We start from the raw sequence: 13016 nt of genomic DNA, 5'->3' as shown, positions 1-13016 counted from the left end.
CGTGACTGATAGATAATGTATCCCCAGCTTCAGAACCGAAACGTACCCCTTTGTAATTTAATGTCCAGCTGCATTTCGCTGGAAAATTCCATTGATTCTGAAATGTACATAATGTATCGTTATGCTTGCTGACGTCAGACTCTCTCTGCAACACTCTTAGCGACTGGGCAGACAGGGCTCTGCTCTGAGCGAACTTTGAATAAACTGATATTGGTTTGTATTCTCTACTGTCTGACCGACTCTTCATTTCGTAGAAAGCAAAGGGGTGGTCGTGAGTGACCCGAGTGACCCGAATCGGGCCACTTCCTTCACAACGAGTCTGGGACATTTAGGATAGTATCCTGATGTGTTGGGCTCAATCCTGGATCTCAGTGCGGATGGCTTGAAGGCTTCTTAGACACCTGGTCTCATGCATTCTCCTTGTCCCGAACCCCAACTGGCATATGAGGGTCCTGCAGTGGAACCTCAGGTTTCAATGGGCCCAGCAACAGGACTGCTTCTCCAACTCTTTCCATATCTTGCAGGAGAAGGCTTGGGATCTTCTGAGGTGGCAGACAAGCACTAAACTGATCTGATGCAGGCCACTCTTCTTCCTCCACCCAGACTTGACGTTATGACTGATACATCACTGATTGGTTAGGAGGGTCAGTTGGGGGTGGTAAAGGTCACAGTTCACTGTTCTCCAGCTAAGAGAGAGTTCCATATTCATTTTCTGGAAGTGCGGGCAATCCATCTGGCCCTGAAAGCCATCCTGCCATCCATCAAGGAGAGACTGATGAAGATCCTCCAGACTGCCATGTGATACTGGAACAATCAGTGCCAGGCAACCCTGTGCCTCTAGAGGTGGTTGGACCAGCCAACATCTTTCTGGGGGCCAGACATTTAGCAGGATCTCTGAGTGTTAGTACAGATGAGCTGAGCAGAGGTTGGCTGGCTGATAACAAGTGGCATCTCCATACCAGGGTGGCAATGGGGCATCTTCAATCAGTGGGGCATGCCCTGGGGAGACCTGTTCATCACTGTTGCTAAAGTGTAGTGTCAAAACTATTGCACGTTTTATCTGGGATAACCTTAAGAAGTATGCCAACAACAATGGGTTTGCCACGTTTCTACTACTCTTGACCTGTTGTCAGCATTTGACACAGTTAAGCACCAACCATTAGTCCAAAGGATATAGGACGCTGGAACACCGGGTATTGTCCTCAGTTGGATAAAATCCTCTCCTAAGGACAGCCCCCAAATCATCTCGCTATCGACTTTCAATTCTTCACCCTAAATCACTTCAGTGGGGTTCCCAAGTCCTCAGCAATGCATCGTTATATGCATCGTTATTCTCCAACATATATGTTACATATCATCCTGATCTGGTGAATTATTTTAACCTCACCTGCTGTATTGATGAAACTCAGATTATTTTACGTGAAAAAAACCATCACAAGTCAATACTTTAAGATTCACAGATTGAATGTTAGCTGTCGATGCTAGAGAATCATCTAGAACTGAACTCCTCAAAAACAGAAATACTTGTGGGTCCTTGCAAAACGAAAACCCTCTAACCTTTTTTGCAGAAAATTGGACAACCACCTACCACATCCATTGAAGTGAAAAGCCCTGGTATGTATTTGTAGTCCAATCTCTCTCCACTTCCAAGTCGGCAAAGTGGTGAGACACTTACTCTACGCAGTGAGAATTTTATGATGCATTTACCTCTCCCTAGGGATTTTTGGAAACAGCATCACTATCGCTAGGGACGACATCTAGACTGAATTATGCAAATGAAGTGTATATCCGCCTCACTACTAAATCAATTGTCAAACTACAAATGAAACTGTGCACTGCAGCTGGACAGGTCCTTAACCTAAATGTCTGCACCGTTTAACCCCTTCCCTGAAAGCCCTGCACTAGTTACCAGTAGTCAGAGGGTTGTCATTTATAGCCCTCTGCATTGCATATCAGGCAGTACCCGGCTAAATGCAACATTCTACATCTGAAACTTCGACTACAAAATACAAGAAAAACCTCAGATCAAGAATGACCTCACTGCATATAATTTCTACCAACTATAATCCTTCCTAGGAGGCAGCATATGAGGTAGCTTCTTCTTATACAGGCATGGATATTATGGAATACTCTGTCAAAGAAATTAAGATCTATTAACAGTTATTTGAATTCAGAAGAACCATCAATTCCAGTCTTTTCCCTTAACCAAGACTGAGATAACTCTACAGTCAGTAAGATGATTGGTTTGTATATGCTGCTTGCCAACCTATACTCACAATTCTGTACTTCCTGCCACATCTGTAAAACATGCTCACATTCTACTGTCTGGGCAGCACACACACTGACCAATAATCAACCCTAATAAATGACACTGCTACCAATACTCTTATTTCTTACATGAACCTCAGAATCACAATGTTTGGCAGGTTCACTACAAACCAATTTTAGACCTTGACAAGGAGGTAGAGCAGCTCTTCTGGAATGCCAGGTGATAATACATTACAGATTCCAAAGGCCCTGCTGCAATGTAGATACCTAGGAATAGCCTGCGACCGAATTGACACCCTTCAAACTTTGGAAGCCGTTTTTGATTTTTTGTGGATGATTAGTGGAGGCCAGCTACCACTGTACTGGATATAATCTGACCACTTTAGCTTATCTACCAGTCACTTGTTATTAGGAAGAGGTCTGCACACTGATGCAGGCAAAGACTAGGATTTGAACACATCTTTGTTGTCTCCCCTGGATGTTTAGAGGCTGAACCCAGACCTGAGAAAATTACTTTTTGTTTTGTTGCACATGCATGGGAGAATTGCCCTGTGTGTAGTGAACATATCTTTTTCAAGCTGCAGCCTCACACTTCAGTGTATTGCTGTGGGAAGTTTAGAATGTACGAGTCCTCTGAGTTCGGAAGCCCACTATCATGGCCCAGCCCAGTAGATAATTTCCATCTGTGAGCCACATCACATATGCCTCCATGCCCATTGCTAGTCTCCTCAGTCCTGTCTATGGGTGAGGCTAATGTCAGTGTGATGGCCCATGTATCTTAAATCCAAGATTACCATGGAATCTTGTCTACCAGTAAGACCAATGTCAGTTTGAGGTCTTGTGTGCCTCAGCCCTAGAATTGCCACTGTGAAACCTCAGAAAAGTCCAGATGGGCTTGCTCGACAGAAAACTGCTTACATTTTTGTTACTATCGGAAGGTTAATCTGTCATCTCAGGAGAGCCTGCTTATAAGAATTTACGATGCAACCACTACTAGAAACGTTTGTAAATTAGGGTATGAATTTGAGTCATGTCTCCTCTGTACAAGCTTGCTTCCACTAGCCATTTCCAGGGGAAGTCCAGACTGGAGGACTCTGTGACTCACTGTCTATTAATTTCCTTTTGTCAATAAAATCTTTCAATCTGATAGAGACTTCTAACCACAGATTCCTTGCCTTAGAATATTCCCCAGGTGTCAAACTGGATACAGAAACATTTGGTGAGCAGTACCCTGGTGCACCAGTAGGTGACGTTGTTCAGTTTTGCATGGCATCGCCTGCACCAGAAGTGAGGTAAGCCTACATACGTGCCACCCCAGAGCGCTGACGTCAGTTTTTCTTTTCAGTGTGAGTCAGTGCAGATCCGGAGAAGGGCTACCCCCACTCACTTAATGACTGACCTCTTTTTTTTTTTTTTACTTTTGTCGAAGATTTTTTAAGACATTGGCTGCTGGTGTGCAGGATGTGTACCAGTCTACCAGAAAGGCAGTTCTTAACCTATGCGGGCCTATCGCTGACAGATGTCTTGGGATGAGTCACAGGGTCATTGGCACTCGAAGCCTAGCTCTGTGGTGGAGCCGGTGTCTGGGCGGTCTCCGCGCATCCTTGAATTCCTGGGAGCCAGAGCAACAATCCCCCAACTTAAAGACTGTTACAACACCATGCACCTAATTTTTTGGTGCACCAACCCCTTTGGAGCGCCTTTGAACCCCACTGGTCTGGGAGATACTCCTACTGGGCTTCCGTCAGCTGATTCGCCCTCGGCACCAGTCAGGCCCCAAGGAGCCATTGAATGATCCGGAGCAGTGCTGGTCAAGCTACCGCAACCTTCCCCAGTGCCTGCCCCAGTACCGATGCCCCCGGCCCCACCAACGCCCCAAGGAGCCATTGAATGATCCGGAGCAGTGCTGGTCAAGCTACCGCAACCTTCCCCAGTGCCCGCCCCAGTACCGATGCCCCCGGCCCCACCAACGCCCAGCAGTTGTGCTGCCCCCATCATTATCCCTGATTCCAATATGGAGCCGGACGAGCATCATCCACTGTCAGCTCCGGTGCCAACCGGAGGCAGACTCCACATATCGGAGCCAGTGTCTTATACATATGACAGGCCTGTATTGAGTGATGACTGGGAGGGGTCTGCATTTTCTTATTGGTATTAGACATTATAAGATCCTGAGAACAACTTTTATGAGCATCTGGTGGGTGCCAGTGGGCTGGAGACCTCCCCAGATACTGGCCTGGCCTCTTCCCCTACCGTGGCTATTGAAGTGGGTGCCTCATTCGCAATTGTGGTGCGCAGGGTAGCTAAGGTCCTGGACCTTATGCTACCCTAAGTGGAGTTACTCTCACTGAACCATTACTTCCATTCAATGAAGCAATTGCTGACTTCCCACTCGGGTCTGGCCCAAGAACTGCACAGGGGCTCCTGTGCATAGGGCAATTTCCTGCCGGCATCGCCTCGCCCCAGGGGACCCCAGTTTTCTCACTCAGCACTCCAACCCAGAGAACTTGGTGATCCAGGGCCTCCACCTCCAAAATCAACCCCAGCGCATTCCCTTCCACCCCACCAGACAGGGAATCTAAAGGCTGGATACGTTCGGGAAGCAAATGTTCTCTTCTGACATTCAGGCACTGAGGTCGGTGAACATGAGATGTGGGCTGGACACAACAGAATTACTGGGCAGATCGATATAATTGTCGGTGGCCCTTAGGCACCATGCCTAGATGAGAACCACTAGCTTTTCAAGGGATGTCCAAGCTTCGCTCATGGACATTCCCTTTGATGGTTCTCATTTGTTCGGAGAGAAGGGGGACTCAGCAATAGAACGCTTTAAGGACCACAGGGCTACGGCCATGTGCTTGGGACTTTCCATGGCCTCTAGCCAAGCCTAATCCACCTTCAGCAGCTACGGAAGAGGCTTTCAACCAGATCTCTACACACTCAGTGTAGGAAGGTAGCTTTTTATGTGGTATGCCAAAACTAGTTATACTATGTAGAAAGTCCAGATGACCCTTATTGGTTTAGAGGGCTTAAATTAATAATCCCAAATGCTCACTTTTGTGGTAGTGTGGGCAAGCAGTTTGGGCGTATCAGAGGGTAGTGTTAATGCATTTGTTGAACACACACAGAGTCAATAAATGAGACACACTCTGAAGAAGAAACTCAAGGTCAATTTTGAAAAATAACAAGTATTTCTATATTGAACACCAAGAACTTTGTTATTGGGTAAGCAATGTTAGTAGGTAAGTAAAATGTTCACTCAAATGCATTTTTACACGGTAATGCTTTCCAATGGCGAAAAGGACATATACTGCATATGGTTCTTTGCAAACCGTTCTCAGGAGTACCTTTTAGGACTTAAGGTGCTAGGGGGCCAAGGTCCAAACTACCACCAGCAGTTCGGGTTACCTTCCCTCGAGTGTCCAGGTGCAGAGGTGGTAGATGGGTTGCTAGCCTTGTGCGCTACACCATAGACAAAGAGGGGGGCCACCTAGAAACAGGCTAGAGAGGAGGACAAGTCAGGGAGCTTCCAACGTGGGGGTCCTGGGAGCAGGAGACCACCTTTGGTTGTCATGGACCCAGGTGGGGGAGCTCAGGTGCAGAGGGTTTGGGTTGGCTGGTGCCCGAGTGTCAAATGCACCCACAGACCTCGGTTAGACCTGCAAACGGGAACAAATCATGATAGCTGGGCCACTCTCAATGCTGGACTCTGCAATGCTGATGCCCCTCATTGGCTGCTCAGTCTCTGCAGGATTGGAGTCCAGATTAGACTCAGACAAGTTTTTGTTGCTGCAAGAGGTACGGTACCCCAGATATTGATGCAGGTTGGCTCCGGTTGGTCCTGGCATCTTCTCACTTGGTGGGGGGACGGATCTGACCTCTTGGAGCATTGTGACCTCTTACTGGGTGGCTGCTGCATCAGTGGACCCGGTGAACAGCAGAACTGTTAAACAGACATCGCGGTCGGTGCCTGCAGGCTTCAGTGAAGTGGCTCCTCCACTTCAAGGGTGATGCTGATGGCTTGGCGTAGTGCAGGAGGCAATCCGAGGCTTCTGAAAGCAGGACAAGTCGGGGACGGGAGCAGGTAGGCAGGCAGGGGTTGGTGCCAAAATCCACTAGCAGTCCACAGTTCTTGCTTCTTCGGCTCTTCTATGTTCTCTTCTTTCCTAAGTCAGTCGATTCTCGATTTCTGGTGTCAGGGGGGCCACCTAAATACTTAATTTAGGGGAGTTACGGGGAGTGTAGGGTAGTAGTCAATAAGCTACTTACCCCTGGTGCCACTACACCCCCTATATGACCACTTCCTGTGGGGAGTGAGCATAACCCTGTCCCTGAATTCCTAGTTCCACTAAAATTAAAATGGTGGAACCCTTCTTTCTTGGGGCACATCAAGCAGCCCACCTTAGGGGTGTGACTGGGCTGGTAGTGCACCACGCCTCCTAGCATAACTAATGTCCCACCGGTCCTGGTGCCAAATAGGCCTCGGGTAGGGTGTGGCTTCTCCTAGGTCTGGGGGAAACTGGGATTGCATATCAATGACAGCAGGTGCTTTGAAGTTCCTGGCCTTGGTATGCAGACTCACTAGCCATCCTGCTGAAGGAGGTGTGAACACCTACCTCTGGAGCATGTATTGTTTCTGGCCTCAGTGGGTGTGGGCTGTCACCTGCAGGGGTAAGCCACCTGTCTGTGGTGGCAACTGAATGATATCAGTCAGCCAGCTAACTGGGAGGCTGGTAGGTTTTCAGGGGGCACCTCTATGTTGCCCTTTGGGTGCATGTTTTGATAAATCCACTACTTGCATCAATAGGGATTTCTTAAGAAAGTGTTTGATACCAAACACCACCGGTTTCAGTGAAGCCATCATGTCATTGGGGAACTTGTATTGACCAGTGCCCAATACATATAGTTAAGATGGCTTTCATCTTCACTTGTACTATGTAGCAATTGAACTAGACAGCACACAGGCATATCTGCTCTTGCAGATATGTCCTCGCATGTAATATAATTAGGCTGTCCGGTTTTAGGTTTAAACCTACAAAAACTGATAAAACCCCACTGAAAGAGAAATAACCCTCACCAGTGAAAACATATAAACACTGAAAAAACACCTGCACAACCACAAACTAAATGCTATTCAAAGAAAGGAAAGACAGAGTGATAGAGTCATTTTTTTCTTCCTGAAGGGGCCAATACAATGTAACTTTGTTATACAAGAAGCAGTAAGAAAGTCTGGGCTAACACTGTTCTGCTTGAGTTTTGTTGCTTAGGGATGCCACTAAAATATTGTTTCTTCTTCCTTTTGTTTTTTTTCTTCAGTTTTGTGGTCTTTGGTCTAAAGATGCAGGGTTTGGAAGCATGTTTTAGGTATTGTTTAAATATTTTATAAACTGTAGAGAATCCGGAAATATCAAAATAATATTTGATATTTTAGCTGCATTTGATTCTTTCACTGATGGGTAAAATGGCTGGTATCATAAGAATCTTTTCTAATATGTGTCATCACATTTACCCACAGAGAATGGGTAAAAACCCTTGATACATCAGCCCCCAGTTTCTAGTGAGTCAGTATTGATAGTAGGCGAATTGCCAACACCTCAAGCTTTAAACATTCAGTGCAAGGTATAGTGACAAGTATATGTGAAAAGAGCGCTATCACAAAGCATCTGGATTGTGGTTAAACATGGCACCAGACTTTTGGAAAACATGGAATGCAGTGTCACTTGGAATGCTCTGCAAAAAAAGGCTCTTTCCAAGTTCAACAAAGATTGGAGTGAAATTGTTTGTATTTGCAATGATTCAGCTATGTTTATAAAAAAGTTGTGTGATGACCTGTCAAAATCGATATCTGAGCTGAAGGGCTTGCCTGTAAGAGATCCTTGCCACTCGTTAGATGGTATGCTGAAAGCATCTTTACAATCTTCAGAGTTAATGAGGAATGCTATTGACTTTTTAGTCCATTCTGTTGCACTGTTTTCTTATGCACAGGAACTAAAACGCAAATATTTATCATTTTGTGCTTTGTGTGGGGAAGGCTGGAAAAACGCGAAGGGGGAGCGAATTTTTACTCACCTGAGTCCTGCTGGTGCTGCTGGTGCTCCGCGGCGGTTCCTTGGCCATTGCTGCCGTCACTGCATCGCCCCGGTGTGGGCAGACTACATTTCCCAGGCGCCCTAGCGTCCCACACACGTCACCCAAGCGCCCGGAAGCGCTTAAAAGAACGCCGCTCCTCTGGTGGAGCGGGAAGGCTGGAAAAACGCGAAGGGGGAGCGAATTTTTACTCACCTGAGTCCTGCTGGTGCTGCTGGTGCTCCGCGGCGGTTCCTTGGCCATTGCTGCCGTCACTGCATCGCCCCGGTGTGGGCAGACTACATTTCCCAGGCGCCCTAGCGTCCCACACACGTCACCCAAGCGCCCGGAAGCGCTTAAAAGAACGCCGCTCCTTCCGCGCCACGGGACGCGCGCGGGCGGGCGCCGGACGAAGCCCGGACAAAGGGCGGGCCCTCTACGGCCCTCATCGGCAGGAGGAGGCAGGGGCAGGGCCAGAAATGCTACAGGATTCATCTCTGATATCATTCCTCAAGTAAGCCTAGCCTATATAAGATCTTACGTACTGTTGTTCATGCGTTCTTCCCTAATATTTGTTATATTATAAGCCATGCCTAAAAAACTTGTTGGAGCTCAACAAAACAAGATTAACAATTATCTTGTTCAGACCATACAGAAGATTAATATGCAAAGGAGGGAGTCATTGGGGCTGAGCCAATCTCCTGATTTGCTTTGTCCGTCTCCACCTAGACTTGTCATTACTATGACTGATGAAATTATCACGCAAGATGTTTACAGTACAGCCACGATTGCTGACATTGCTTCCCAAGTCATACCTGACACTCCGGACAACGTAACCCCGGCTTCTGAGGGCTTGCCCGTTGAGGGCAATGCAGATAACTACAATGATATTGATTCTGATCAAGACACACAGTCTCAGGTCTCTGTTCTTGACCAATCTTCTATAGGTCATGCAGTCAGACCTAAGCGACAATGTACAAAGATTCCTCTAAAGCGGGGTGGTTTACGCTCAGGGACAAAACGGAAGAGGGCTAATACCCCAAAATGCATACAAATGACTCACGCTGAGGATCATCCTATCTGTTCTATTGAAGAAGTCCTTCTCGATAAAATTGCAGATCTTATTGAGACTAAAATCAACATCATTGTTAAACCTCTCATATCCAAGATTGATAAATTGCAAGCAGAGGTTAAGAAGCTGGGTGGTCACCAAAATACAGTTGCAAGTGGCATTGAAAATATAACTACGTTAGTTACTCTTTTGGGCAATAATTCTAAGGGAGTTGTCGCCGGAAGCGATTTGGGTGTTGGAGAAGGAACTGAACTGCTTGGGGAGAACCCATCGCCATCAACTTTGACTGCTATTATTGAGGGCTCTACGCTACCATGTCCTCCAACAAACCCAACCTCTTCGGCTAATATTCCCCGAGTGCAAACACAAGTTCAAGCCCAAACTTTCACTACGGATCCTCTGCAATTTATTGTTGAAGCCACACCTGTGGTTTTAGTCCTCGCAAATGCTGGAAAGAGGCACGGTGTAAAGTTCTAATTCACTGTGTAGCAAAGCCCTACATTGGCTAACTAGTAATATGCGGCTAGCTCCAGGGGGACAGCATCATCTAGTAAGTGTAATTAAATCAGCAACTAGGGTTCCCTGGCTGGGAAATCGGCCCAAAAAATTTAAAGGTGACTGTGTGGCTGTGAGCTTTTCAAATCAATACGTTCTTCCCAACATCCTTGCAAACATCTTTCCTCCCCAACGAAGACAAGGCACCGTGGTCCCCCTTACTTTGAAATTCTTTTATGGGGAACAGCAGAACGTATCTATCCCAAGGACTCCTGCCCCAGGGTGGAATACCAATTGGGATTTTCACTCCAGATGGGGACAAGACTTAAGGAACAACGCACCAGTCCACCGTCATCAACCCTTTATGCTCAACCCTGTTACACAGCCCTTAGAACTGTTTAACCGCTTTGCGCCACTATCTCTTATGGACCAAAATGATTGACTTTTGCCAAGTCAAGCCAATGACATAGAGGGACCACACCCTGCTTTTGGTTTGTCAGCTCAGTCCTCTGCAGGCGCTAGGGCCCGCAGAATTATGAGCTGGAACATTGCTGGGCTTAGAACCAAATTTAAAGATAAAATCTGGTTGGACAAAATCAGGAATTATGATATTCTTGCTTTTCAGGAAACTTGGGAAACGCTAGATTGCTTGGCCTTAGACGGCTATTCTCATTTTTTTGTACCTGGATTTAATGGCGCGAAAATGTGTAATCACTGATAAACACTGTTTTTTTAAGGTATTGAAATCACTTGAAAACACTGAAAAAACCCCACCAGAATTTACCAAAAATAGAAACTGAAAACAGGAAAGCCTAAATATAATGCACCCTGCCTTGGTGCTTTAAAGCCTGCTGTAGGGGTGTCTTACATATTTGGGCATGGCACACAGGGTGTGTGCAATGTTGTGTTTTCACTTTTGTCTGCACCATTTCACGCAGCCTGCAATGGCAGTCTGCATGAGTTTGGTGATGGGTCCGTTAGGGTGGCACAATACATGCTGTAGCCCTTAGGGTCCCTCTTTAATACCCATGCTCCAAGTGCCAGGGGTACCATCTATCAGGAACTTACAGGGTTGCTAAGGGTCGTGCAAATTGGGGAACAATTGCACAGTTACTTTGTTTTAGGGAACGAAAGCTGGCATTGGAGACCTGTTAGCAGGATCCCAGTGCACTTCAGTCAAAATTGCATCAGATCCCATGCAAAAAGTGGTGGTGACGATGTCACAAAGGGGCACTTTCCTACACCCCACTGCCACGCCCAGCCAATCCCACAATCTTTTTGGGACCGAGGATGCGGTTCATACAGGCCACGTGGGACAGGTAACGAGAAGTTGAGCCACTCCACTACCCCCCGGCAGCCGCAGCCTCCAAACCCCTTTTTTGCCCTCCTACCATATGGACATTCAGTGGGGAGCAGAATACGCCATCATCCCCGTCAAGTCTCCACTCACCTGAAACCTGGACCCTGTAGGAGCAAATATGGTCTTCTTAATAGCCACTAGTAACTGTCCCCAGCACCTACAAGACAAGGTGTCTGTGGAATATGCTCAAGGATAACAGGAGGTAAGGAAAGGAGAGGGGAGGGTAGGGAAGGGAGGAAGAGAATACAGAAATACCTGGATTGGTACGTCTGATAGCCTGATGACCCAGTGTCCCTGGCACTGTGATTCCTACAAGAAAAAATAAAACATAATGAGACTCATGATTGTGGCGTAAGAGTTAAACACAAAAGGTTTACTTCATATGAGGCCTCCCCCATCCATGTAATTGCTCACCCACTACATGAGTGTCTAAGGCCTCAAAATCCTTTGCCCCTGTCAAAGGCAATAAACAGGATCCCAGAATTATAAATGTCCAAGTAATCTTGACTAGACAATCCATAGAAGCAGATAAGCAGACTTCCGGGAGGACAACCAACTCTTTGTGGGGTACGTAGGAGCTAAGAAGGGGAGGGCAGTGCAGAAAAGGACCATCTTTCGTTTGGTCGTTCTATACATTAACCCCTTCAGTGCCCGCCCCTTTCCCCGCCCTGTGCCGGCCGTTGTATTAGCGGGCGGGGTTTATGACGAGCTGGTCTCGTCATGGGCACAGCGCGACCGCGGCCCATGACGAGACCAGCTCGTCACGGGCATTGAAGAGGTTAAGATCTGCTATGCCCTGGCCAAGAAGCAGCCCACTGAGGGATTAAGGACCCATTCCACCTGGGGAAAGGCTGTGACTACGGCCTTGGCTTGGGATGTCCCAGACCTGGCCATCTGACAGGCAGCAACATAGGCATCTTTGCACACGTTTGTCAAGCACTACTGCCTGGACAGTCAGGTCCGCAGGGACGGGCATTTTGCCCATTCAGTCCTGCACTACTTCCTAGTGTAAGGTATTCATCCGCAATCCACTGCCAGAATGGTATGGCTTGCGTATCTAATTCAAAGATAAGGAATCTGCAGCTAGAATTCTCGATCAGATGAACAAGTTACTTACCTTCGGTAACGCATTATGTGGTAGAGACTCTATCTAGCTGTAGATTCCTTACAACCTCACCCAAGCCTCCTCGATTTGCAGACTGATTTTGTTAGGGTTAGGGTTACTTCCATTCTCAGGGCCCTAGTTTTGTACACAACGACGTGAGTTACTTAGTGGATCTGCACTTCTGGTATGGAAAAAATGAAACGTGCTGACATCCGTAGAGAATTCCCATAGAAGCCCATGTTGACACCAGAACATGGGCTTCTATGGGAATTCTCAAGGGCATTATCGCCGCTTTAGCTGCAGTTTTCTGCCGCTAAAGCGGCAATAATTTTAACGCCGTGTCTTGATAATATGCCCCTAAGATGTGAAGGAAAGGGTGCTAAATCATCACAGAAGCACACTTCTTTCAGGCTTGGTTAGCAGGCGAGAAAAAACGCAGCAGCAGGACTCATTTGGAATGTGAATGAGCCCAATGTCAGCATGCAGAGGTGAGCAATGGGTCACCCCCTTCAGATTTAAGGCTTTTGCTGGTATCACCCTCATTTTAGGACAGAGCACTGAAAAGTGATTGGGTGTTTAGAATGTCATGTATTGTGATTAGCTGCATTTTTCTGCTGCATGTCAGACTAAGTACTGTATTCTGTAGCACT

The 13016-nt window shown here is 46.9% G+C and overlaps 1 protein-coding gene across 1 annotated transcript in view; it reads right to left on the bottom strand.

The window, feature by feature from the left end:
- The window catches only part of LOC146817547 (uncharacterized), a 39871-nt gene that overhangs the window by 16251 nt on the left and 10604 nt on the right, over positions 1–13016 (bottom strand). The window contains exon 2 of the mRNA XM_085609211.1: positions 11517–11570. The gene's annotated coding sequence lies outside the window, so the exon portion shown is untranslated. The remainder of the gene's footprint in view (positions 1–11516; positions 11571–13016) is intronic.

Source organism: Triturus cristatus, chromosome 6 (assembly GCF_964204655.1).
Source record: "Triturus cristatus chromosome 6, aTriCri1.1, whole genome shotgun sequence".
NCBI lineage: Eukaryota > Metazoa > Chordata > Amphibia > Caudata > Salamandridae > Triturus > Triturus cristatus.
This window is presented reverse-complemented; position numbering and strand designations above follow the sequence as displayed.